The sequence below is a fragment of the Oncorhynchus gorbuscha genome, linkage group LG04 (genome assembly GCF_021184085.1).
Source record: "Oncorhynchus gorbuscha isolate QuinsamMale2020 ecotype Even-year linkage group LG04, OgorEven_v1.0, whole genome shotgun sequence".
Lineage (NCBI taxonomy): Eukaryota > Metazoa > Chordata > Actinopteri > Salmoniformes > Salmonidae > Oncorhynchus > Oncorhynchus gorbuscha.
This window is the reverse complement of record NC_060176.1, coordinates 44,792,750-44,820,720: the sequence shown is the minus strand read 5'-3', so window position 1 is coordinate 44,820,720 and position 27,971 is coordinate 44,792,750. Positions and strand designations below refer to the sequence as shown.

Below are 27,971 nucleotides of genomic sequence, written 5' to 3'. Positions count from 1 at the left end.
CAAATAAGCAAAGGTAAATATTCGGCCCGCATCTCTGCAATGTAAACCCACCTTAAAAGGTCTTCAACCCATGCTCGCTGGTCTCAGTAGAAGGTGCACCAGTTGCTGTTGTCACTAGGCATCAGGCCTCCGGTGATGAGGTCCACGAGCCACCAGATGCCCAGGCCTCCTAGATTCAGCAGGATGCCCACAGCTGTGCCTGTGTGCCCCAGGCAGAACCGGTCCACTCCAAAGCACCCCAGGAAGAAGGAATACAGCAGAGTGGTGATGAAATAGTGGCCTGCGTATCTGAAATCACAAGGGAGAGGTGTCAATGACATGAAGGAATGGCCAGGTGAGCCCATTAAAAGTGATGTAAAAGGTCTCCTAATTGGGCGCATTATTATGAACTTCCAATGCCATTCATATATTGGTTTGTAAATAATTCTCTCCAGTGGTGAAGCTACACCACATGACCAAAAGTATGTGGGCACCTACTCGTCAAACATCTCATTCCAAAATCATGCGAATTAATATGGAGTTGGTCCCCCCTTTGCTGCTGTAACAGCCTTCACTGATCTGGGAAGGATTTCCACTAGATGTTGGAACATTGCAGCGGGGACTTGCTTCCATTCAGCCACAAGAGCTTTAGTGATGTTGGGCAATTATGCCTGGCTCGCAGTCGACGTTCCAATTCATCCCAAAGGTGGTCAATGGAGTTGAGGTCAGGGCTCTGTGCAGGCCAGTCAAGTTCTTCCACACCGATCAACAAACTATTTCTGTATGGACCTCACTTTGTGCATAGGGCTCATGCTGTAACAGCATGACCCCAAACTGTTGCCACAAAGTTGGAAGCACAGAATCGTCCAGAATGTCATTGTATGCTGTAGCGTTAGGATTTTCCAGATTTGTCCATCAGACTGCCAGATGGTGTAGCATGATTAATCACTCCGGAGAACGTGTTTCAACTGCTCCAGAGTTCAATGGCAGCGAGCTTTACACCACTCCAGCTGACGTTTGACATTGTGCATGGCGGTCTTAGGCTTGTGTGCGGCTGCTCAGCCATGGAAACCCATTCCATGAAGCTCCCGACGAACAATTATTGTGCCGACGTTGCTTCCAGAGGCAGTTTGGAACTCGTTAGTGAGCGTTGCAACCGAGGACAGATGATTTTTACGCAATGCACACTTCAGTGGTCCCGTTCTGTGAGATTGTGTGGCATACCACTTTGCGGCTGAGCCGTTGTTGCTCCTCGATGTTTCCACGTCACAATTACAGTTGATCGGGGCAGTTATAGCAGGGCAGAAATTTGGCAAACTGACTTGTTGGAAAGGTGGCATCCTATGACGGTGCCACGTTGAAAGTCACTGAGTCCAATCTCCATGTTTGTCTATGGAGATTGCATAGTTGTATGCTCGATTTTAAACACCTGTCAGCAATGGGTGTGGTCAGAAATAGCCGAATCCACTAATTTGAAGGGGTGTCCACATACACTATATATACAAAAGTATGTTAGCTTCTGAAACAACTTCCATTTCCAGGCCAAGTAAATGTACATATAACTGCCAAAATAAAGGAAACACCAGCATAAAGTATCTTAGTGTGTTGAGCCACCACGAGCTGCCAGAACAGCGTCAGTGCTCCAAGTGTCTTGAACTCAGAGGGATGTGACACCCTTCTCCACGAGAAATTCTATAATTTGGTATTTTGTTGATGGAAAACGCTGTCTCAGACGCCGGTCCAGAATCTCCCATAACGGGTTAAATTGGGTTGAGATCTGGTGATTGAGACAACCTTGGCATATGGTTTAGATCAGTGGTCACAAACCGTTCGACCAGTCGATCACGCTCTATTATCATACATTTAAATTTGTAACAAAAAAATATATATTTTCCATACAGACTTGAAAGTCAGATCAATGATTGTTGCAAAAAAAATAAAAAGCATGTTAAACTACTTTGATACAATTTATGGTATGGTTGTGGAAGGCTTAGACTTAGCCTAAGTATAACTGAATTCATTAGATTAATGCTGACTGTTAAAATGCAGTGCATTTGACCTTTAAATTGTAAAGCAAAACTTATTTAGAGAGAAGAAAAATCGATATCGTGAATTGCCCATCCCTACACTGCTCCCTCCACCTCAGACTGACCATCAGACACAGGCATCAGTCCAGTAAACAAAATATGCAGTACCTGTCAAAAGTTTGACACACCTACTCATTCAAAGGTTTTTCCTTGTTTACTATTTTCTACATTGTAGAATAATAGTGAAGACATCAAAACTATTAAATAACACATATGGAATCATGTAGTAACATCAAGTGTTAAACAAATCTAAATATATTTTATATTTGAGATTCTTCAAAGTAGCTACCCTTTGCCTTGATGGCAGCTTTGCACTCAACCAGTTTCATTTGGAATGCTTTTTCAACAGTCTTGAAGGCGTTCCCACATATGCTGAGCACTTGATGGCTGCTTTTCCTTCACTCTGTAGTCCAACTCATCCCAAACAATTGGGTTGAGTTCGGTTGATTGTGGAGGCAAGGTCATCTGATGCAGCACTCCATCACTCTCCTTCTTGGTCAAATAGCCTTACACAGCCTGGAGGTGTGTTGGGTCATTATCCTGTTGATACAAATGATAGTATCACTAAGCGCAAACCAGATGGGATGGCGTATTGCTGCAGAATGCTGTGGTACCAGGCTGGTTAAGTGTGCCTTGAATTATAAATAAATCAGTGTTTCCAGCAATGCTTCACTGTGAGAACCACACATGCAGAGATCATCCATTCACCTTATCCACGTCTCACAAAGACACAGTGGTTGGACCAAAAAACTCAAATTTGAACTCATCAGAAAAAAGGACAGATTTCCACCGGTCTAATGTCAATTGATTGTGTTCCTTGGCCCAAGCAAGTCTCTTCTTATTGGTGTCCTTAATTAGTGGTTTCGTCGCAGCAATTCGACCATGAAGGCCTGATTCACCCAGTCTCCTATGAGCAGTTGATGTGACGGTGTTTCTGTTACTTGAACTCTGAAGCATTTAGCAGAGATGCAAACTGGTGAGGGCCCAAAAAGGTGACACCTTTTTCTGTTGTTGCACATGCAAAAAAAATCCCTGCTAGGGGGAAATGCAGGTTAACTAATTAAACAACAAAAAATATGATCTATATGATCAGTCTCAGTGTGTAAAATACAATAAATAAAGTGGTTAATGCGAACCTAACACAGCTAAAAAAAAATGTCAGGAAAGCAATCCAATGTTATTTGTTGCCTAGACTTTACTGCAAATTACAATAAACACATACAAAGAACGTTTGTGACCCCACACAATCTAAATATTGCACTTGGGGAAAAACATATTAAAGTGGAAATAGAATTAAACAAAACAAGCATTCTATTTTTGCTGTATTATAGTGGCCACTATAGTAGACATCGATCAAGTGCACAAGCCTACATGTGTGCAAAAATAATTCACTGAATTCATTTTTATTTTATCCCCCCTCACTCACACACGTTACTGTCAAATTCAACACAACAAAAGCAATATCTTTGGGCTACACTGCACGTTATTACATTGTACACGGTTTGCCTGTGGACATCTGTGATACAATGTGCCAGCAGGCACGAGACCGTTTGTGGCATACCCCTTTTTATCCACTGTATTGGAAAAAGTGAGAAATAGGGTAAGTGTGTGGTGATCATTTCACCTCTATAGTGCCATCCAGCTTAAGCTAGGCCCAGCTCCAACTACACTTGATCCCTGAATCCACTTGTTTAACAAGCAACGTGTCATGCAGGTGAAGGAGGACCCAAACGCGACTTAACAGAAACAGAGTTTATTAATGTTCAAAACCGAATAACTGAAATCCTCTAGATTAGTAGAGGGAAAACAACTGGAGAAGCGGCCACAGACTGCAGGTCCAGGGTAGGCGCAGGCCGTAGTCAACTGAGACACCTGCTCACACGCAGCGTCTGAAGAAGGCACAAAACACGACAGGACAGGGTGATACACAATCACGGCAAAAACACGACAGGACAGGGCGAAACGCAATCACAGCATCGTGAATACAATGCAAGGAACCGTTCGGAACAGGAACGGATTACAAAGGAATAAATAGGGAATCTAATCAGGGAAAGGATCGGGAACAGGTGTGGGAAGACTAAATGATGATTAGGGGAATAGGAACAGCTGGGAGCAGGAACTCAACGACAGAGAGAAGAGAGAGCGAGAGAGTGAGAGAGGGAGGGGGAGAGAGAGGGATAGGAGGGAAAGAACCAAATAAGACCAGCAGAGGGAAACGAATAGCATGGGGAGCACAGGGACAAGACATGATAATAAATGACAAACATGACAGTACCCCCCACTCACCGAGCGCCTCCTGGCGCTCTCGAGGAGGAACACTGGCAGCAACGGAGGAAATCATAGATCAAACGGTCCAGCACGTCCCGAGAAAGAACCCAACTCCTCTCCTCAGGACCGTAACGAAAAACGATAAAAAGGGAAACTAGGGTACTACTCTAAAAAAAAATGAGAACTAGGGACAGACTGAGACACAGCAAGGGCAGGGACAAGAACAGGAGAGATGCGATGGCAGGGAACAGACTGAGACCCAGCAAGACCAGGAGCAGAAGCAGAAAAAAATTACCAGACTTCTTCTGCGCGCAGTCTGAACACGCAGCCACGAAACGGCGCGTGTCACGCTCCTGAGTCGGCCACCAAAGCGCTGGCGGTAGACGCAAGAGTGCCTCGAACACCGGGATGACCAGCTAACTTGGCAGAGTGAGCCCACTGAAGAACAGCCAGACGAGTGGAAACAGGAACGAAAAGGAGGTTACTAGGACAAGCGCGGCGGCGGCAGTGTGCGTGAGTGCTTGCTTAACCTGTCTTTCAATTCCCCAGACTGTCAACCCGACAACACGCCCATAAGGAAGAATCCCCTCGAGATCAGTAGAAGCCACAGAAGAACTAAACAGACGGGATAAGGCATCAGGCTTGGTGTTCTTGCTACCCGGACGGTAAGAAATCACAAACTCGAAACGAGCGAAAAACAACGCCCAACGAGCTTGACGGGCATTAAGTCGTTTGGCAGAACGGATGTACTCAAGGTTCTTATGGTCTGTCCAAACGACAAAATGGAACGTTGTCGCCCCCCAACCACTGTCGCCATTCGCCTAGGGCTAGAGCGGATGGCGAGCAGTTCACGGTTACCCACATCATAGTTGCGCTCAGATGGCGACAGGCGATGAGAAAAATAAGCGCAAGGATGAACCTTATCGTCAGACTGGAAGCGCTGGGATAGAATGGCTCCCACGCCTACCTCTGAAGGTCAACCTCGACAATGAATTGTCTAGTGACGTCAGGAGTAACGAGGATAGGAGCGGACGTAAAACGTTCTTTTAGAAGATCAAAAGCTCCTGGGCGGAACCGGACCACTTAAAACACGTCTTGACAGAAGTAAGAGCTGTGAGAGGGGCAGCAACTGACCGAAATTACGAATGAAACGCCGATAGAAATTAGCGAAACCTAAAAAGCGCTGCAACTCGACACGTGACCTTGGAACGGGCCAATCACTGACAGCTTGGACCTTAGCGGAATCCATCTGAATGCCTTCAGCGGAAATAACGGAACCGAGAAAAGTAACGGAGGAGACATGAAAAGAGCACTTCTCAGCCTTTACGTAGAGACAATTCTCTAAAAGGCGCTGTAGAACACGTCGAACGTGCTGAACATGAATCTCGAGTGACGGAGAAAAAATCAGGATATCGTCAAGATAGACAAAAACAAAAATGTTCAGCATGTCTCTCAGAACATCATTAACTAATGCCTGAAAACAGCTGGCGCATTGGCGAGACCGAACGGCAGAACCCGGTACTCAAAATGCCCTAACGGAGTGTTAAACGCCGTTTTCCACTCGTCCCCCTCTCTGATGCGCACGAGATGGTAAGCGTTACGAAGGTCCAACTTAGTAAAGCACCTGGCTCCCTGCAGAATCTCGAAGGCTGATGACATAAGGGGAAGCGGATAACGATTCTTAACCGTTATGTCATTCAGCCCTCGATATCCACGCAGGGGCGCAGAGTACCGTCCTTCTTCTTAACAAAAAGAACCCCGCCCCGGCCGGAGAAGAAGAAGGCACTATGGTACCGGCGTCAAGAGACACAGACAAATAATCCTCGAGAGCCTTACGTTCGGGAGCCGACAGAGAGTATAGTCTACCTCGAGGAGGCGTGGTCCCTGGAAGGAGATCAATACTACAATCATACGACCGGTGAGGAGGAAGGGAGTTGGCTCGGGACCGACTGAAGACCGTGCGCAGATCATGATATTCCTCCGGCACTCCTGTCAAATCGCCAGGTTCCTCCTGAGAAGTAGGGAGAGAAGAAACGGGAGGGATGGCAGACATTAAACACTTCACATGACAAGAAACGTTCCAGGATAGGATAGAATTACTAGACCAATTAATAGAAGGATTATGACATACTAGCCAGGGATGACCCAAAACAACAGGTGTAAACGGTGAACGGAAAATCAAAAAAGAAATAGTCTCACTGTGGTTACCAGATACTGTGAGAGTTAAAGGTAGTGTCTCAAATTTGATACTGGGAAGATGACTACCATCTAAGGCAAACATGGGCGTAGGCTTGTCTAATGGTCTGAAAGGAATGTTATGTTTCCGAACCCATGCTTCGTCCATGAAACAACCCTCAGCCCCAGAGTCAATCAAGGCACTGCATGTAGCACCCGAACCGGTCCAGCGTAGATGGACCGACATAGTAGTACAAGATCTAGATGAAGGGACCTGAGTAGTAGCGCTCACCAGTAGCCCTCCGCTTACTGATGGGCTCTGGCCTCTTACTGGACATGAAATAACAAAATGTCCAGCAACTCCGCAATAGAGGCACAGGCGGTTGGTGATCCTCTGTTCCCTCTCCTTATTCGAGATGCGAATCCCTCCCAGCTGTATGGGCTCAGTCTCAAAGCCAGAGGAGGGAGATGGTTGCGATGCGGAGCAGGGAAACACCGTTGATGCGAGCTCTCTTCCACGAGCCCGGTGACGAAGATCTACCCGTCGTTCTATGCGGATGGCGAGAGCAATCAAAGAGTCCACATCTGAAGGAACCTCCCGGGAAAGAATCTCATCCTTAACCGCTGCGTGGAGTCCCTCCAGAAAACGAGCGAGCAGCGCCGGCTCGTTCCACTCACTAGAGGCAGCAAGAGTGCGAAACTCAATGGAATAATCCGTTATGGACCGTTCACCTTGGCATAAGGAAGCCAGGGCCCTAGAAGCCTCCTCACCAAAAACTGAACGGTCAAAAACCCGAATCATCTCCTCTTTAAAGTTCTGGAATCTGTTAGAGCAATCAGCCCTTGCCTCCCAGATAGCTGTGCCCCATTCTCGAGCCCGGCCAGTAAGGAGTGAAATGACGTAAGCAACCCGAGCTCTCTCTCTAGAGTATGTGTGGGGTTGGAGAGAGAACACAATCTCACACTGCGTGAGAAAGGAGCGGCACTCAGTGGGCTGCCCGGAGTAGCAAGGTGGGTTATTAACCCTGGGTTCTGGAGGCTCGGCAGGCCAGGGAGTAACAGGTGGCACGAGACGTGACTCTGGAACTGTCCAGAGAGGTCGGAAACCTGAGCGGCCAGGTTCTCCACGGCATGGCGAGCAGCAGACAATTCCTGCTCGTGTCTGCCGAGCATGGCTCCTTGGATCTTGACGGCAGTGTAAACAGCGTCTGAAGTCGCTGGGTCCATTCTTTGGTCGGTTCCTTCTGTCATGCAGGTGAAGGAGGACCCAAACGCGACTTAACAGAAACAGAGTTTATTAATGTTCAAAACCGAATAACTGAAATCCTCTAGATTAGTAGAGGGGAAAACAACTGGAGAAGCGGCCACAGACTGCAGGTCGCTTCGGGTAGGCGCAGGCCGTAGTCAACTGAGACACCTGCTCACACGCAGCGTCTGAAGAAGGCACAAAACACGACAGGACAGGGTGATACACAATCACGGCAAAAAACACGACAGGACAGGGCGAAACGCAATCACAGCATCGTGAATACAATGCAAGGAACCGACGGAACAGGAACGGATTACAAAGGAATAAATAGGGAATCTAATCAGGGGGAAAGGATCGGGAACAGGTGTGGGAAGACTAAATGATGATTAGGGGAATAGGAACAGCTGGGAGCAGGAACGGAACGACAGAGAGAAGAGAGAGCGAGAGAGTGAGAGAGGGAGGGGGAGAGAGAGGGATAGGAGGGAAAGAACCAAATAAGACCAGCAGAGGGAAACGAATAGCATGGGGAGCACAGGGACAAGACATGATAATAAATGACAAACATGACACAACGCCTCATTTTCACCTAATTCTCTCATTCTGGTAATTAACCACATACTGTAGAGGGAAACCATTAGTATGTTAGCTAGTTAACATTACGCACATATTGCCAGGGTCCAGTAAGCAACTAACATAGCTTGAGAAACGGCAAGGAGTCGTATACCAGTTAATACTATAGCGAATTGGTTAGGTTACTAACGTTAGATCATCTGATGTTGTAACGTTAGCTAGCTGTCTGACTTTATAGCCTGCTAATTTTCGCACCATAAACTCAATTATTTGATCAGCTAAGTTGGCTAATGTTGCTCAACATTTCTCTGGCTAGCTAACAGAGAATTCGATCCACCTAGCAAGATACTTTACAAAGCTAACAATTCTTGTTCCAACACACTTGCTCCATCACCTCAAACTTTCCAAACGCCAGCACGTCTTTCGGTTACAGCTCATGAAGTACGGTTCATCACCTTCTCACCCCTGTTTCCGTGGTCAGGCTTCTCACCTACCTCTTCGTTATCGTTCTGGGGACGCGCTGCTGTAACTGGCAACCTGCCTGCCCACTCTCCGCTGCCTTTCCAGAGCGCATGCTGATGCTGTAACTAGCAAGTTGATTGTCTCTTCAGATACATTTTACATTTACATTTAAGTCATTTAGCAGACGCTCTTATCCAGAGCGACTTACAAATTGGTGCATTCACCTTATGACATCCAGTGGAACAGTCACTTTACAATAGTGCATCTAAATCTTAAAGGGGGGTGAGAAGGATTACTTATCCTATCCTAGGTATTCCTTAAAGAGGTGGGGTTTCAGGTGTCTCCGGAAGGTGGTGATTGACTCCGCTGTCCTGGCGTCGTGAGGGAGTTTGTTCCACCATTGGGGGCCAGAGCAGCGAACAGTTTTGACTGGGCTGAGTTAGGAACTGTACTTCCTCAGTGGTAGGGAGGCGAGCAGGCCAGAGGTGGATGAACGCAGTGCCCTTGTTTGGGTGTAGGGCCTGATCAGAGCCTGGAGGTACTGAGGTGCCGTTCCCCTCACAGCTCCGTAGGCAAGCACCATGGTCTTGTAGCGGATGCGAGCTTCAACTGGAAGCCAGTGGAGAGAGCGGAGGAGCGGGGTGACGTGAGAGAACTTGGGAAGGTTGAACACCAGACGGGCTGCGGCGTTCTGGATGAGTTGTAGGGGTTTAATGGCACAGGCAGGGAGCCCAGCCAACAGCGAGTTACAGTAATCCAGACGGGAGATGACAAGTGCCTGGATTAGGACCTGCGCCGCTTCCTGTGTGAGGCAGGGTCGTACTCTGTATGTTGTAGAGCATGAACCTACAGGAACGGGCCACCGCCTTGATGTTAGTTGAGAACGACAGGGTGTTGTCCAGGATCACGCCAAGGTTCTTAGCGCTCTGGGAGGAGGACACAATGGAGTTGTCAACCGTGATGGTGAGATCATGGAACGGGCAGTCCTTCCCCGGGAGGAAGAGCAGCTCCGTCTTGCCGAGGTTCAGCTTGAGGTGGTGATCCGTCATCCACACTGATATGTCTGCCAGACATGCAGAGATGCGATCGCCACCTGGTCATCAGAAGGGGGAAAGGAGAAGATTAATTGTGTGTCGTCTGCATAGCAATGATAGGAGAGACCATGTGAGGTTATGACAGAGCCAAGTGACTTGGTGTATAGCGAGAATAGGAGAGGGCCTAGAACAGAGCCCTGGGGGACACCAGTGGTGAGAGCGCGTGGTGAGGAGACAGATTCTCGCCACGCCACCTGGTAGGAGCGACCTGTCAGGTAGGACGCAATCCAAGCGTGGGCCACGCCGGAGATGCCCAACTCGGAGAGGGTGGAGAGGAGGATCTGATGGTTCACAGTATCGAAGGCAGCCGATAGGTCTAGAAGGATGAGAGCAGAGGAGAGAGAGTTAGCTTTAGCAGTGCGGAGCGCCTCCGTGATACAGAGAAGAGCAGTCTCAGTTGAATGACTAGTCTTGAAACCTGACTGATTTGGATCAAGAAGGTCATTCAGAGAGAGATAGCGGGAGAGCTGGCCAAGGACGGCACGTTCAAGAGTTTGAGAGAAAAGAAAGAAGGGATACTGGTCTGTAATTGTTGACATCGGAGGGATCGAGTGTAGGACATGATAGTTTTTTCAGAAGGGGTGCAACTCTCGCTCTCTTGAAGACGGAAGGGACGTAGCCAGCGGTCAGGGATGAGTTGATGAGCGAGGTGAGGTAAGGGAGAAGGTCTCCGGAAATGGTCTGGAGAAGAGAGGAGGGGATAGGGTCAAGCGGGCAGGTTGTTGGGCGGCCGGCCGTCACAAGACGCGAGATTTCATCTCGAGAGAGAGGGGAGAAAGAGGTCAGAGCACAGGGTAGAGCAGTGTGAGCAGAACCAGCGGTGTCGTTTGACTTAGCAAACGAGGATCGGATGTCGTCGACCTTCTTTTCAAAATGAGAGGGAGGAGGGGGGGGGGGATTCAGGAGGGAGGAGAAGGTGGCAAAGAGCTTCCTAGGGTTAGAGGCAGATGCTTGGAATTTAGAGTGGTAGAAAGTGGCTTTAGCAGCAGAGACAGAGGAGGAAAATGTAGAGAGGAGGGAGTGAAAGGATGCCAGGTCCGCAGGGAGGCGAGTTTTCCTCCATTTCCGCTCGGCTGCCCGGAGCCCTACAGCCAATATTGCCACAAACGCGCATCACTTGTTCGCTGACAGCCAGGAGTGATCGATCCACTTTCTTATTGGATTTACACAAATCACGTAGTTTATCTATTTTGGAATCAAAACGGCGAATTTCACCGAAAGGTGACTAGTTTGCATCCCTGATTTACTTGGGCTGCAATTTCTGAGGCTGGTAACTAATGAACTTATCCTCTGCAGCAGAGGTAACTCTGGGTCTTCCTTCCCTCTGGCGGTCCTCGTGAGAGACAGTTTCATCATAGCGCTTGATGGCTTTTGCGACTGCACTTGAAGAATCTTTCAAAGTTATTGGCATTTTCCAGATTGACTGACCTTCCTTAACGTCTTAAAGTAATGGACTGTCATTTCTCTTTGCTTATTTGAACTGTTCTTGCCATAATATGGACTTGGTCTTTTACCAAATAGGGTTTTCTTCTGTATACCACCTCTACCATGTCACAACACAACTAATTTGCTGAAATGCATTAAGGAGGAAAGAAATTCCACAAATTACCTGAAGGCACACCTGTTAATTGGAAAACATTCCAGGTGACTACCTCATGAAGCTGGTTCAGAGAATGCCAAGAGTGTGCAAAGTTGTCATCAAGGCAAAGGGTGGCTACTTTGAAGAATCTCAAATGTATTTTGATTTGTTAAACACTTTTTGGTTACTACATGATTGTTATGATGTTATTTCATAGTTGTGATGTCTTCACTATTATTCTACAATGTAGAAAATAGTATAAAAATAAAGAAAAACCCTTGAATGTGTAGGCGTCTAAACGTTTTACTTGTACTGTATATTATGTTCACTCGACTGGGCCTCACAAGTAATACAACAGACACTTCAGGCGCCGACAGAGATGGCCGCCTCGCTTCGCGTTCTTAGGAAACTATGTAGTATTTTGTTTTTTTATGTATTATTTCTTACACGGTTACCCCAGGAAATCTTAAGTCTCATTACACGCAGCCGGAAGGAACTATTGGATATAAGAGTAACGTCAACTTACCAACATTACGACCAGGAATACGACCTTCCTGAAGCGGATCCTCTGTTTGATACACCACCCAAGACAATGGATAGGATCCCAGCAGGAGACCAAAAACAACGGCGCCGCACAAGGGGCAGACGGAGCGGTTTTCTGGTCAGGCTCCATAGACGGGCACATCGCCCACCGCTCCAGAGTATACTACTAGCCAACGTACAGTCTCTTGACAACAGGTAGACAAAATCCGAGCAAGGGTTGCCTTCCAGAGAGACATCAGAGGTTGTAACATTCTCTGTTTCAAGGAAACATGCCTCACTCGGGATACGTTATCGGAGTCGGTTACAGCCACCTGGTTTCTTCACGCATCGCACCGACAGAAACAAACATCTCTCTGGTAAGAAGGTCGGGGGGGGTGTATGCCTTATGATTAACGAGTCGAACAACATTGATGTATACACTGATTCGGGAAGCGAGTTTATTAGCAACTGCATCGGTGATGTGGTACCACCAGCAACTATTAAAACAGTCCAACCAGAAACCGTGGATTGGTGGCAGCATTTGCGCAAAACTGAAAGAGCGAAACATTGCTTTTAATCAGGGCAAGGCAAACGGAAACATGACCAAATACAAACAGTGTAGCTATTCCCTCCACAAGGCATTCAAACAAGCTAAGCGTCAGTATAGAGACAAAGTAGAGTCGCAATTCAACAGCTCAGAGGAATGTGGCAGGGTCTACAGTCAATCACAGACTACAAAAAGAAAACCAGCCCCATCGCAGACCCCGATGTCCTGCTCCCAGAGCAAACTAAACAACCTTTTCGCTCGCTTTGAGGACCATACAGTGCCAGCGATACGGCCCTCTACCAAAACCTGCAGACTCTCCTTCACCGCAGCCAATGTGAGTAAAACATTTAAAACGTGTTAACCCTCGCAAGGCTGCCGGCCCAGACAGCATCCCTAGCCGCGTCAGAGCATGTGCAGACCAGCTGGCTGGTGTGTTTACGGACATATTTAATCAATACCTATCCCAGTCTGCTGTTCCCACATGCTTCAAGAGGGCCACCATTGTTCCTGTTCCCAAGAAAGCTAAGGTAACGGAGCTAAACGACTATCGCCCCGCAGCACTCACTTCCGTCATCATGAAGTGCTTTGAGAGACTAGTCAAGGATCATATCATCTCCACCCTACCTGACACCCTAGACCCACTCCAATTTGCTTACCGCCCCAAAAGGTCCACAGATGACGCAATCGCAACCACACTGCACATTGCCCAAACCCATCTGGACAAGACGAATACCTATGTGAGAATGCTGTTCATTGACTACAGCTCAGCATTTAACACCATAGTACCCTCCAAACTCATCATTAAGCTCGAGACCCTGGATCTCAACCCCACCCTGTGCAACTGGGTCCTGGACTTTGACAGGCCGCAGCCAGGTGGTGAGGGTAGGAAACAACATCTCCACCCCACTGCCCCTCAACACTGGGGCCCCACAAGGGTGCGTTCTCAGCCCTTTCCTGTACTCCCTGTTCACCCATGACTGCGTGGCCATGCACGCCTCCAACTCAATCATCAAGTTTTCAGACGACACTACAGTGGTAGGCTTGATTACCAACAATGACGAGACGGCCTACAGGGAGGAGGTGAGGGCCCTCGGAGTGTGGTGTCAGGAAAACAACGTCAACAAAACAAGAAGATGAGGACTTCAGGAAACAGCAGAGGGAGCACCCCCCTATCCACATCGATGGGACAGTAATGGAGAAGATGGAAAGTTAAGTTCCTCTGCATACACATCATGGACAAACTGAAATGGTCCACCCACACAGACAGTGTGGTGAAGAAGGCGCAACAGTGTCTCTTTAACCTCAGGAGGCTGAAGAAATGTGGCTTGTCACCAAAATCCTGTCGGGCTGTATCACCGCCTGGTACAGAAACTGCTCTGCGCACAACCGCAAGGCTCTCCAGAGGGTAGTTAGGTCTGCACAACGCATCACCAGGGGCAAACTACCTGCCCTCCAAGACACCTACACCACCCGATGTCACAAAAAGATCATCAAGGACAACAACCACCCGAGCCACTGCCTGTTCACCCCGCTATCATCCACAAGGCGAGATCAGTACAGGTGCATCAAATCTGGGACCGAGGGACTGAAAAACAACTTCTATCTCAAGGTCATCAGGCTGTTAAACAGCCATTACTAACATTGAGTGGCTGCTGCCAACATACTGACTCAAATAACAAAAAATTGGATGTAATAAATGTATTACTAGTCACTTTAAACAATGCCACTTTATATAATGTTTACATACCCTACATTACTCATCTCACATGTATATACAGTGCCTTGCGAAAGTATTCGGCCCCCTTCAACTTTGACCTTTTGCCACATTTCAGGCTTCAAACATAAAGATATAAAACTGTATTTTTTTGTGAAGAATCAACAACAAGTGGGACACAATCATGAAGTGGAACGACATTTATTGGATATTTATTTCAAACTTTTTTAACAAAACAAACTGAAAAATTGGGCGTGCAAAATTATTCACAAGTATAAACACCATGGGACCACGCAGCCATCATACCGCTCAGGAAGGAGACGCGTTCTGTCTCCTAAAGGTGAATGTACTTTGGTGCAAATAAATCCCTGAAAAACAGTAAAGGACCTTGTGAAAATGCTGGAGGAAACAGGTACAAAAGTATCTATATCCACAGTAAAAACGAGTCCTATATTGACATAACCTGAAAGGCCACACAGCAAGGAAGAAGCCACTGCTCCAAAACCGCCATAAAAAAGCCAGACTACGGTTTGCAACTGTACATGGGGACAAAGATTGTACTTTTTGGAGAAATGTGGTCTGATGAAACAAAAATAGAACTGTTGGCCATAATGACCATCGTTAAGTTTGGAGGAAAAATGGGTATGCTTGCAAGCCGAAGAACACCATCCCAACCGTAAAGCACAGGGGTGGCAGCATCATGTTGTGTGGGTGCTTTGCTGCAAAAGGGACATGTGCACTTCACAAAATCATGAGGTAGGAAAATTGTGTGGATATATTGAAGCAACGTCAAGACATCAGGAAGTTAAAGCTTGGTTGCAAACGGGTCTTCCAAATGGACATGGATCCCAAGCATACTTCCAAAGTTGTGGCAAAATGGCTTAAGGACATCAAAGTCAAGGTATTGGAGTGGTCCTGACCTAAATCCTATGGAACATTTGTGGGCCGAACTGAAAAAGTGTGTGCGAGCAAGGAGGCCTACAAACTAGACTCAGTTACTCCAAGTGTATCATGAGGAACGGGCCTAAATTCACCCAACTTATTGTGGGAAGCTTGTGGAAGGCTACCTGTAATGTTAGACCCAAGTTAAACAATTTAAAGGCAATGCTACCAAACACTAATTTAGTGTATGTAAACTTCTGACCCACTAAGAATGTGATGAAAGAAATACAAGCTGAAATAAATCATTCTCTCTATTATTCTGACATTTCACATTCTTAAAATAAAGTGGTGATCCTAACTGGCCTAAGACAAGGATTTTTTTACTAGGATTAAATATCAGGAATTGTGAAAAACTGAGTTTAAATGTATTTGGCTAAATTGTATGTAAACTTCCGACTTCAACTGTAAGTGTTTCGGCCCTCATGAACCAGAATTGAACAGTTCTGATACATAGCACTGACCTCCAAGCAGGTATTTCAAATCTGTTGAATGATGAAGTCAGGCAGGTGTCTCAGTAGCGTAAACTAGGAATGACTATCATCATGTAACAACAAACAATGACTGATGAGCTTGTCAGAAACTGCAGTCAAGTACAGCAGCGAGATTCTCCCTTACTTGATGCACGGCTCATTCCCTCTCAGGAACGCCCTGGGTCCAGCACACTCAATGTCATGGAGATGACTGGTGTGTGATTCACATCTTTGTGTACCTGCACTCCAAACTAAACAAAGGTGGTGATTTAGTTGACTAACAGATGAAATCACACAATGTTCACACACAGAAATTGACGGAATACCAAAAATCGAAACAATGTTCAACCGTGCCAGTTTGCCCATCTGTTTTTGACTGACTAGTCAATGTACTAGCAGAATAGAAAGCCACACACAGATTGAGTGAGAGCGAGAGGGCCTATCCACTACGGTTTGACATACCTTCCAACAACCATGTCCCATCTCCAGAATGGCAGTGGAGTTCTGTGCATGGTCCACTGGATCTTGACAGGGTATGAACTCCTCAAGTCTTCACATGCCGACAGAAAAGGGAAAATTAAAATGTGTATTCTGTCTATTTTTGTGTACCACATTAGAAAACGGGCTGGGCAAACAGGGAGCGAAGACACTCAAAGAAAAAGCAAGAGGTGACAGATCAACTTAGAGAGCAGTCTCAAAGCAATTTGTTGTGGCACAGAACAAAAATATATATGCAACAATTTCAAAGATTTTACAGAGCTACAGTTCATATAATGAAATAAGTCAATTAAAATAAATTAATTAGGCCCTAATCTAGGCATTTCACATGACTGGTAATACAGATATGCATCTGTTGGTCACAGATACCTTTAAAAAATTATTTAAAAGGCGTGGATCAGAAAACGAGTCAGTATCTGGTGTGACCACCATTTGCCTCATGCAGCGCGACACATCTCCTTCATATAGAGTTGTTCAGGCTGTTGATTGTGGAATATTGTCCCACTCCTCTTCAATGGCTGTGCAAAGTTCCTGGATATTGGCTGGAACTGGAACACGCTGTCGTATACGTAGATCCTGAGCATCCCAAATAAGCTCTGGGAGTATGCAGGCCATGGAAGAACTAGGACAAGGAATTGCATACAGAACCTTGTAACATGGGGCTGTGCATTACCCTGCTGAAACATGAGGTGATAGTGGTGGATGAATGGCACGATCTTGTCAAGCTTTCTCTGTGCATTCAAATTGCCATTGATAAAATGCAATTTTGTTAGTAGCTTATGCCTACCCATAACCCCATCGCCACTATGGGGCACATCAGCAAGCTGCTAACCCACACAACTAGATACACGTGGCCGGTTGGACGTACTGCCAAATTCTCTAAAACTACTTTGGAGATGGCTTATGGTAGAGAAATTAATATTAAATTCTCTGGCAACAGCTCTAGTGGACATTCCTGCAGTCAACATGCCAATTGCATACTCCCTCTAGCATTATGTTATGTAACAAAATGGCACATTTTAGAGGGGCCTTTTATTGTCCCCAACACAAGGTGCATATATGATCATACCATTCAATCAGCTTCTCGATATGCCACACATGTCAGGAGGATGGATTATCTTGATAAAAGGAAAAATGCTCACTATCACAGATGTAAACAAATATGTGCACAACATTTGAGAGAAACACTTTTGTGCATATGGAACATTTCTGGGATCTTTTATTTCAGCTCATGAAACATGGGACCAACACTTTACGTGTTACGTTTATTTGTTTAGTGTATAAATGTAATACTTACCGATGGCTGCAGAAGACAACTGGCGACGGGTGCCTATATTATATAGTTCCGTATAACTGGTATGATATGATACGACGTTATCCTGTGGCTGCTCACTGAATGCAGCTGTTGCTCTCTCCGGATGTGTCTGGTGTATTCCTTCCAAACATTGCAAAAGCAACACTGCTAGTAGCAAGATAACTTGACCGCAAAGAAGAATGTAGCTGACCGAAATCCTAGCCACCTTCTCAACTTTGGTTGAACTGCGGCTATTCAAATCAAATTTATTTATATAGCCCTTCGTACATCAGCTGATATCTCAAAGTGCTGTACAGAAACCCAGCCTAAAACCCCAAACAGCAAACAATGCAGGTGTAAAAGCACGGTGGCTAGGAAAAACTCCCTAGAGAGGCCAAAACCTAGGAAGAAACCTAGAGAGGAACCGGGCTATGTGGGGTGGCCAGTCCTCTTCTGGCTGTGCCGGGTAGAGATTATAACAGAACATGACCAAGATGTTCAAATGTTCATAAATGACCAGCATGGTCAAATAATAATAAGGCAGAACAGTTGAAACTGGAGCAGCAGCACAGTCAGGTGGACTGGGGACAGCAAGGAGCCATCATGTCAGGTAGTCCTGGGGCACGGTCCTAGGGCTCAGGTCCTCCGAGAGAGAGAAAGAAAGAGAGAATTAGAGAGAGCATATGTGGGGTGGCCAGTCCTCTTCTGGCTGTGCCGGGTGGAGATTATAACAGAACGTGGCCAAGATGTTCAAATGTTCATAAATGACCAGCATGGTTGAATAATAGTAAGGCAGAACAGTTGAAACTGGAGCAGGAGCATGGCCAGGTGGACTGGGGACAGCAAGGAGTCCTCATGTCAGATTTGATTTGATTTGATTTGATTTTAACTGCGGCTATTACTAGCTATTGCTTGCTTGTTGCGCCATTGGATTGGAGAAACGTCTGCAAGCAATGCCAATGGCTAACTAACCGTTAGCCAGCTGTAACGTTAGAACTAGCTAAGAACTGATAATATTTTATTGCCATCTACCAGTATCCTGCCAGATAGTTTGGTTAATATAGCTAGACTACATTGATTAATGTTGCATACAATCTTATTTCATATTTTATTCAAAGATGAGTTATGTTATTTTATCCAGCTGGGAAGAAACTGGATGTGACGTCAACGAAAGCGCTGATTCTTCAAAAATTTATGTGGATTTTATATCGCAGTTGGCATCCAACTTTAAAGTGTATTACCGCCACCACTTGGACTGGAGTGTGAGACAGTGAAGGTCTAAATCCTACCCAATAATCTCGTTTCTCAAAGGAAACGACATACAAAATGAAATACTTACATCCGCTGATTTCCCCAGCAGTTTCACTTAATCCTGACTCTTCAACCCCATTACTCCTCAAATCTAATAACAATCGCTCCCTTTCTCTCACATATTTCTGGCACTGAAATAGAACATGTTTCACTGTCTCCATCTCCTCCTGACAATGATCACACCTCCCAGTCGATGTTACCCCACCAATTTCAATGTTATATTTAGCCTTGTGTGTTCCAGTCTCAGCCTTGTGACTACACTATCCCCCCTTCTCTCTCAGCCAGAGGACCTCCCTGCCCCCACCTTTTCCTGGATTTTGTACAGGTGTCATCCCTTTCTCTCCCTGTTCCACAACTCTTGCCACTTATTTTTAACCCCTCGGATTCTGCTTTACTGATTGACAATTCCATCTCAACATTAGGATGTTTAAGAGCCTGTTTGACGATAATATCCACTTCCTCATTCCCCTCCACTCCCACGTGAGCTGGTACCCAGAGAAACATAACAAATACCACATCTGTTTCACTCTATACAAGCACTGCAAAACATACAATACATTATGTCTGCCCTGAGACACATTAATTTAAGCTCATCAGTGCTGCACAGGAGTCAGAGCAGATGTCTACCCTTTCTGGCCTCACCTCCTCCACCCACCCTGCAGCTAAACGTATGGTCAGCAACTCAATTGTGTAAATTATCAGTTGCTATTTTTGTCACTGCCACCTTAAACTCAGCAACACTAAAATATGCTCCTGTCCTCCCTGTTTTAGGATCCTTAGATCCATAATTGAATATATTCAAGAAATGTTATATTCACTTACAAATGAATCTACTCCTCTCAGGCAACCCTAGATCTATCACTGGCTGAGGGAGAATGTCATGGTTCCACCTGTCACCAGATGGGGGCAGAGACCGTCCTAGAGACATTAACGACACTCAGGTGTGTCCTATTTACTCATTTTGATTATTTCCCTGTTAAAAGAGGTGTGTTTTTTTTTTTTTTTGCTGAAGCTTAAAGTATGTGCTGTATGCGTATGTCTCCGGAGTGATTTTGAGACTTTGTGTTTGTATGTTTTGTCAGTGTTACTGTGATCCTTCTGTTACGGTTTCGCAGTGAAGTATTATGTTTATCCTTAACTATTGATTCCTCATCTGGTCTCTTCTCTGCACCTGGGTCCAACCTCCCCAAGTCACAGAGAAACCCAGGTTGGATAACAGAAAGAACTACAGAAGGGCTAAACTCCCTCCCAAACAACCCCATCTCTCTCACCATGCAATTGCCTATCCACCCAAAGCTTGTATTAAGATTTTGTTAATGTTCCCAGTACACTGTACGTGCACCTTTTTTTGTAGAATGTGTAGCCTTATGTCCTTGTAGATTTACCCAATATGTCATAGCTAACTGTTGTCTCAACCTTAACGGCATCTCTCCCAACTACCTGCATTGTTCCACGACAGGGCTATAACCTGGATTACATCTAGCTTTTTTTTAGGATGTCTGAGCTGCTGATCCATATGCTATACTTCCATAATCCATTGATTACCTTAACAGCACTATATATCTATATAAACTAAGCAAAAAAATAACTGTTCTCCCACTCAACTGTGGGGGGGGTTTCAGCAAATTTAACATGTGTCAAATATTTGTATGAACATAAGATTCACCAACAGACATAAACTGAACAAGTTCCACAGACATGACCAACAGTATTTGAATAATGTGTCCCTGAACAAAGGGGGAGTCAAAATCAACAGTAACAGTCAGTATCTGGTGTGGCCACCAGCTGCATCATGCAGTGCATGATTTGCCAGTTCTTGCAGAACTAAAGAAAATATGCGCTTTCTGAAAATGATATATATAAACTCAGCAAAAAATGAAACATACCTTTGTCATGACCTTGTCTTTCAAACATAATTCATAAAAATCCAAATAACTTCACAGATCTTCACTGTAAAGTGTTTATGCACTGTTTCCCATGATGTTTTCAATGAACCATAAACAATTAACGAACATGCACCTGTTGAACCGTCATTAAGACACTAACCGCTTACACACGGTAGGCAATGAAAACCACAGTTGTGAAAACTTTGGACACTAAGTAGGCCATTCTACGGACTATGAAAAACACACAAAAAAGATGCCCAGGGTCCCTGCTCATTTGTGTGAACGTGCCTTAGGCATGCTGCAAGGAGGCATGAAGACTGCAGATGTGGCCAGGGCAATAAATTGTAATGTCCGTACTGTGAGAGACCTAAGACAGCAACCACCAGCAACCACGTCACCTATGGGCACAAACCCACCGTCACTGGACCAGACAGGACTGGCAAAAAGTGCTCTTCACTGACGAGTCGCGGTTTCGTCTCACCAGGGGTGATGGTCAGAATCACGTTTATTGTCAAAAGAATGAGCGTTACAGCAAGGCCTGTACTCTGGAGCGAGATCAATTTGGAGGTAGAGGGTCCGTCATGGTCTGGGGCAGTGTGTCACAGCATCATTGGACTGAGCTTGTTGTCATTGCAGAGAAAATCAAACTGTGACATCCTCCTCCCTCATGTGGTACCCTTCCTGCAGGTTCATCCTGACATGACCCTCCAGCATGACAATGCCACCAGCCATACTGCTCGTTCTGTGCGTGATGTCCTGCAAGACAGGAATGTCAGTGTTCTGCCATGGCCAGTGAAGACCCCGGATCTCAGTCCAATTGAGCACATCTGGGACCTGTTGGATCGGAGGGTGAGGGCTAGGGCAATTCTCCCCAGAAATGACTGGGAACTTGCAGGTGCCTCGGTGGAAGAGTGGGGTAACATCTCACAGCAAGAACTGGCAAATCTGGTGCAGCCCATTTAAGTTTGCTGAAAATGAATGCAGTTGACAGTGAGAGGACGTTTCTTTTTTTTGCTGAGTTTAGATACTTTTGTACCTGTTTCCTGCAGCATCCTCACAAGATCCGTTGCTGTTGTTCTGGGATTGATTTGCACTTTTCGCACCAAAGTAAGTTAATCTCTAGGAGACAGAACGCGTCTCCATGGTGTTTATACTTGCGTACTATTGTTTGTACAGATAAAATTGATACCTTTAGGTGTTTGGAAATTGCTCCCAAGGATGAACCAGGCATGTGGAGGTCTACAAAAAACAAATCTGAGGTCTTGGCTGATTTCTTTTGATTTTCCCATCATGTCAAGCAAAGAGACACTGCGTTTGAAGGTAGGCCTTGAAATAGATCCACAGATCCACCTCCAATTGACCCAAATTATGTCAATTAGCCTGTCAGAAGCTTCTAAGGCCATGAGATCATTTTCTGCTATTTTCCAAGCTGTTTAAAGGCACAGTCAAATTAGTATACAGTATGTAAACTTCTGACCCACTGGAATTGTGACACAGTGAATTAGAAGTGAAATAATCTGTAAACAATTGTTGGAAAAATTACTTGTGTCATGCACAAAGTAGATGTCCTAACCGATTTTAACAAGAAATTTGTGGAATGGTTGAAAAAACGAGCTTTAATGACTCCAACCTAAGTGTACAGTATGTAAACTTCCGAGTTCAACTGTATCTATTGCAGAACAGCAATGATCAAATACTGTACATTTTTCAGAAGTTCTGATCATTGTTCTTTCGTTTGTAACTGAGTTGCAGATCTTAGGCCACTTTTTTATTAACTTTAAATATATATGTCAGACACGTTTCAGTTGAAGGCATTCAGCTGTACAACTGACTAGGTAGCCCCCTTTCCCTTTCATCAGTGAATACAAAATTCACTGTTCAGTGTTTTGTTCACAGAATAGTTTTCACCAGAAGATAAATGTGTGCAATTGCATACACTGTATCCAGCAATCAGTAACTACAAGTGCACAAAAGTCCCATCAGTGTCGTACAACAATGTAGGGATAGAGAATGAGGAATCATTTATAGTATTTGTTACAATATTGCGAACATGCAGAGTTGCAGGGAATGAAGTTGGGTTACCTCTGAGCAGGAGCATCACGCACCCATTATTTTATAGGAGGTCTGAAGTACAAGAGGATGGTTGGCCTGGAAGTTGGAGAATTCTTCAAACACCCGAACCAGCTTTCCTGCAATCTAGAGCCATAATCATTATGCCTAATGTTAAAAAAAGGTAAGTATATATTTCTGCATAGGTTATTTAAGCATACCTCTTTTCCTGTTCAATTGTCATTTTAATGAGGGTGTCATTCTGACTGTTGTAAATCACACATCTCAATATACTGCACTAACATGCCTAGGACATTTCATCCAAATTTCAGCAGTACATGGGATCATAACACACAATCAATGCAGGCACATATCATGGCATCATAAATGACACATCTAATTTGCAAAATGCATTAACTTTCAAAACTTTAAATGATGACACAAAATTAACTAACACCCATCAAAAGCTACACATTGTTATATAATGAAAAGCTATTTTAATCAAGCGTTACACAATGACCCAATAAATACTAACTACAAATATCAATATACCCTAACATAACCCGCTTGCATATGTCTATGCCATTTGTTGATACTATAATTATAGTACGCAGCATAAAAGGCAAGCAAACATATCACAGCATGGGCTGTATTCCTGTTTTCATAAAATTATTTTAGCAAAGATGACCAATGCAGAAAGAATGTCACTCAAGAGCACGAATATCCAAAAACAAAAGGCTTTACAGTATTTTACATTTTAATTGAGAGCGCTCTTCCTCTATGGGCCCCTCTACCTCTCCTTTGTCTTTGCCCTCTGCATCTTGGTCCATTCGTGCAAACAGTAACTCAGAGGTGACCTCTTTTATGCATGAATAAGGACTCGTTGCCGATTGAACAATTGTGCAAAAAAAGGTTTTGCACACATGCAGAAGAGGCTCATATTAATGGGAGTAATTTGTATCAGCTGTGACCAAATGTTTTAATTTTGTTTGACATGATTTACTCAGCTGACTTTTGCATCTTTTGTAGGGAGTTGTGTTTATTGTTTTGCAAAAATGTGCTTATGCACTTGCATTATGTGTGAAAGCAATGAGAATTGACTGACAGTGTTGCAAAAAAGAATAATGTATCAAAATCAAATCAAATCAAATTTATTTATATAGCCCTTCGTACATCAGCTGATATCTCAAAGTGCTGTACAGAAACCCAGCCTAAAACCCCAAACAGCAAACAATGCAGGTGTAAAAGCATTATATTATGAGGGAGATCAAGGGACCCCAGTTTCATTAAACATGTTTTAGCAATCGCGCTCCCCCCGCAGCCCCAAGATGAATGGTTTGGCCACACTCCACTGCTTTGATTGATGCAACTGGAAGTGTCTATGCTATACTGAACAAAAATAGAAATGCAACATGCAACAATTTCAAAGATTTGGAGTTACAGTTCATAGAAGGAAATCAGTCAACTGAAATAAATTCATTAGGACCTAATATATGGATTTCAAATGACTGTGTAGGGGTGCAGCCATGAGTGGGCTTGGGAGGGCATAGGCCCACCCACTGGGGAGCCAGGCCCAGCCTATCAGAATTAGTTTTTCCCCACAAAATGGCTTTATTAAAGACATAAATACTTCTCAGCACCCCCAACTTTTTGCACATATGGAACATTTCTGGGATCTTTTATTTCAGAAAGGTTTGTGGTCATACGCACATCCTTTGATTTCAGCTCATGAAACATGGGACCAACAATCTACATGTTGCATTTACATTTTTGTTCAGTATAATGTAATGACCCTGGGTTTATAAGCACGGAAATCGACCCTGCCACACGAGCATTTGCGGAACAGTCGATAGCGCGCCAGACCTTGGGCTAGAAGGTCTTGCGCGCTATCGACTCCCTGCTGTTTCATTACATTGGTGTCAGAAGTGATCGGACCTTGCATCCACGACAGTGCGTGTGCTTGGCCGGCGAGCGCGTTCCTGTAAGGCGTAGAGTCATGAGCTAGCGCGAGGACACGTTCTTTGAAAGGAGGGAGTAGTGTAAATCGACCCTGCTTCACGAGCATGCTTTTACAAAATCCCACAAACACCAAAAGGAGAATGACAACTTATATGTGATCCCCAATCAGAGACCACGATAAACAGCTGCCTCTGATTGGGAACCACACTCGGCAAAAAAAAACTAAGAAATAGAAAACATAGAAATAAAGAAACTAGAATGCACACCCTAGTCACACCCTGGCCTAACCAAAATAGAGAATTAAAGCCTCTCCATGGCCAGGGCTTGACAGCAGCCGAATAGCCTGCCAGCAGCCTACCAAAGGTTGCACTGTGTCCATTGCAATGTAAAAACAAACACAGCTGTAACTGTTCAATAGTTAGGCTATCCATATTACCAGAGCTAGGTAGCCTAGCAGTTAGGAGCGTAGGGCCACTGGTTCAAATCCCATAGCTGACTAGGTGAAAAATCTGTTGATGTGCCCTTGAGCAAGGCATTTAACCCATAATGGCTCATCTCTGACCAAGTGGGATGTGCAAAAAACACACTTGTACATGTATGAAATAGGACAAATGTAAGCACCCAACTTCTTATCTTATTGTTCTTCATATTTCTATGTCAAATTCACAGCCGCAATTTATGAAACATGCCAAAACTTTGGAGATAACAATGGATGGCAAAGTCAAAGATACTGATTTCCCCTATCCATCTGTGGTGAAGGTTTCCCTAAATGCTTATGACATATTCAGCTCCAGAATCAGCCATATTCTCGCTAGCTGGCTAATCTTTTGAATACAATGTAGCAACAAAAGATAGCTAGGTTAGCCAGCTGTCAGTGCTCTGCTTGTTATTCCTTCTCCATTCCACATGGAAATCAACACAAAGTTCAGTAATAGATTTTGCATCTGAAAATGTTTTAAATAGGACAAATCTGAGGGTGCATACGACTACTCTGCCTCTTAGCAACTTTGGGTCCTGTGTGGCTCAGTTGGTAGAGCAAGGTGCTTGCAATGCCAGAATTTTGGGTTCAATTCCCACTGGGGACAAGTACAAAGAATGTATCCACTCACTACTGTAAGTCGCTCTGGATAAGGGTGTCTGTTAAATGACTTAAATCCAAAGTCATCATCTCCAACATTGTGCGGTTCCATTATAGAGCTTTGGTGTGGATTAAGGCCTATATATTCATATCAGTTGTGTTCCTCCTCTGTATTCACCTTCTTTGTTTATGTGTGGCAAGGGAAAGTCTACAAAACTAAGAGCAAACCAGACAAATGTTGAATACATTGTAATGATAACGATAAATGAATCCTGCACACAATGTGCTTATTTTTATTAAATGTTTTATCAAGAATAATATTTGTTTTGATGTATATGAAATCGTTTGGTGAAATATGCATAAAAGTAGAGAAATTGCACATAATTCTGCAACTTTGGATAGTTGTACTTCCAATTTTGATCATCAAGATTTATGAACATTAAAGAACATTTATTGATCTACTGGTATTTTTAAAAGACAGTCTAACTTTTGTTTTTGTGTGCTTGGACTCAAGGGAAACTATGGTTGCATGAATCTTTTTGCAGGCATTCATTCGGGTTTCTTTTATGAATGTTTTTGCAATTTTTACAGTATAATATTGTTTTGATGATGTAACTATGTTTTGAGAAGATAACTTCATTTTGAAAAAGCATTTACATTTACATTACATTTAAGTCATTTAGCAGACGCTCTTATCCAGAGCGACTTACAAATTGGTGCATTCACCTTATGACATCCAGTGGAACAACCACTTTACAATAGTGCATCTAAATATTTTAAGGGGGGAGGGGGTGAGAAGGATTACTTTATCCTATCCTAGGTATTCCTTAAAGAGGTGGGGTTTCAGGTGTCTCCGGAAGGTGGTGATTGACTCCGCTGTCCTGGCGTCGTGAGGGAGTTTGTTCCACCATTGGGGAGCCAGAGCAGCGAACAGTTTTGACTGAAGCGGGAACTGTACTTCCTCAGTGGTAGGGAGGCGAGCAGGCCAGAGGTGGATGATGCCCTTATTTGGGTTAGGGCCTGATCAGAGCCTGGAGGTACTGAGGTGCCGTTCCCCTCACAGCTCCGTAGGCAAGCACCATGGTCTTGTAGCGGATGCGAGCTTCAACTGGAAGCCAGTGGAGAGAGCGGAGGAGCGGGGTGACGTGAGAGAACTTGGGAAGGTTGAACACTAGACGGGCTGCGGCGTTCTGGATGAGTTGTAGGGGTTTAATGGCACAGGCAGGGAGCCCAGCCAACAGCGAGTTGCAGTAATCCAGACGGGAGATGACAAGTGCCTGGATTAGGACCTGCGCCGCTTCCTGCGCCGCTTCCTGCTTCCATTTACTGTGGACACTGTTTTGAAAATTGACAACATTGTTTAAAAAATGCTTTTATATGATTGAGAAAGGGGATTTTATGAAACATCAAGGCTATTGATATATTGGTTTGTAAATACTGCTCTCTAGTGGTGAAGCTATGTTAGCTCCCAAAACAACTTCCATTTCATTTCAAGTCTTGAGGGATATCCTACAAAGCAAAGTTCCACATCAGCAGTTTTTCTCACTGACAGTCACTCAATTAATCATGTCAGCTAACAATGTTTCAATTGGTCAATTAGTCTAGCCATTTATCTAAACTGATAGGAATCATGGCCGAATACTGACCGGGCACGCGGGGCAGGAGGCCCTGACCTCCAGGGGGCTCCCATTAAAAATCTGAAATCTGAATCTGAATGCCTATAGGTACTTAGCACCTCTGCCCAGAGTGTCTGCAGTTAACTTTTGGATGTTCACATAGAACAGTTTTAAATACTCCAGGCCACAAGATGACAGTAGCTTGTTTGGCTTGTGCCTGTTGTAGCTAATGTAAGCTAACTAGCAAGCTGTGCTAATGTTGTTGCTAGCGAGCGAACTAGAATTTGTCGTAAGCCTTTGTTGATACTAACCAGATGGCCACAACTAGAAAACTAGCAACATTATAATTAAACCACAAAGCCTATTCCCACCCAGGAGACTGAAAAGATTTGTCATGGGTCCTCAAATCCTCAAAAAGTTCTACAGCTGCAACATCGAGAGCATCCTGAATGGTTGCATCACTGCCTGGTATGGCAACTGCTCGACCTCCGACCGCAAGGCACTACAGAGGGTAATGCGTATGGGTAATGAGTATGGCCCAGTACATCACTGGGGCCAAGCTTCCTGCCATCCAGGACCTCTATACCAGGCAGTGTCAGAAGAAGGCCTTAAAAATTGCTCT

At 44.7% G+C, this 27,971-nt stretch overlaps 1 pseudogene; it reads right to left on the bottom strand.

Moving 5' to 3' along the window:
- Window positions 1-28: 28 nt before the first annotated feature.
- LOC124032992 lies at window positions 29-23,526 on the bottom strand (annotated as a pseudogene).
- Between the last annotated feature and the right edge of the window lie 4,445 nt (window positions 23,527-27,971).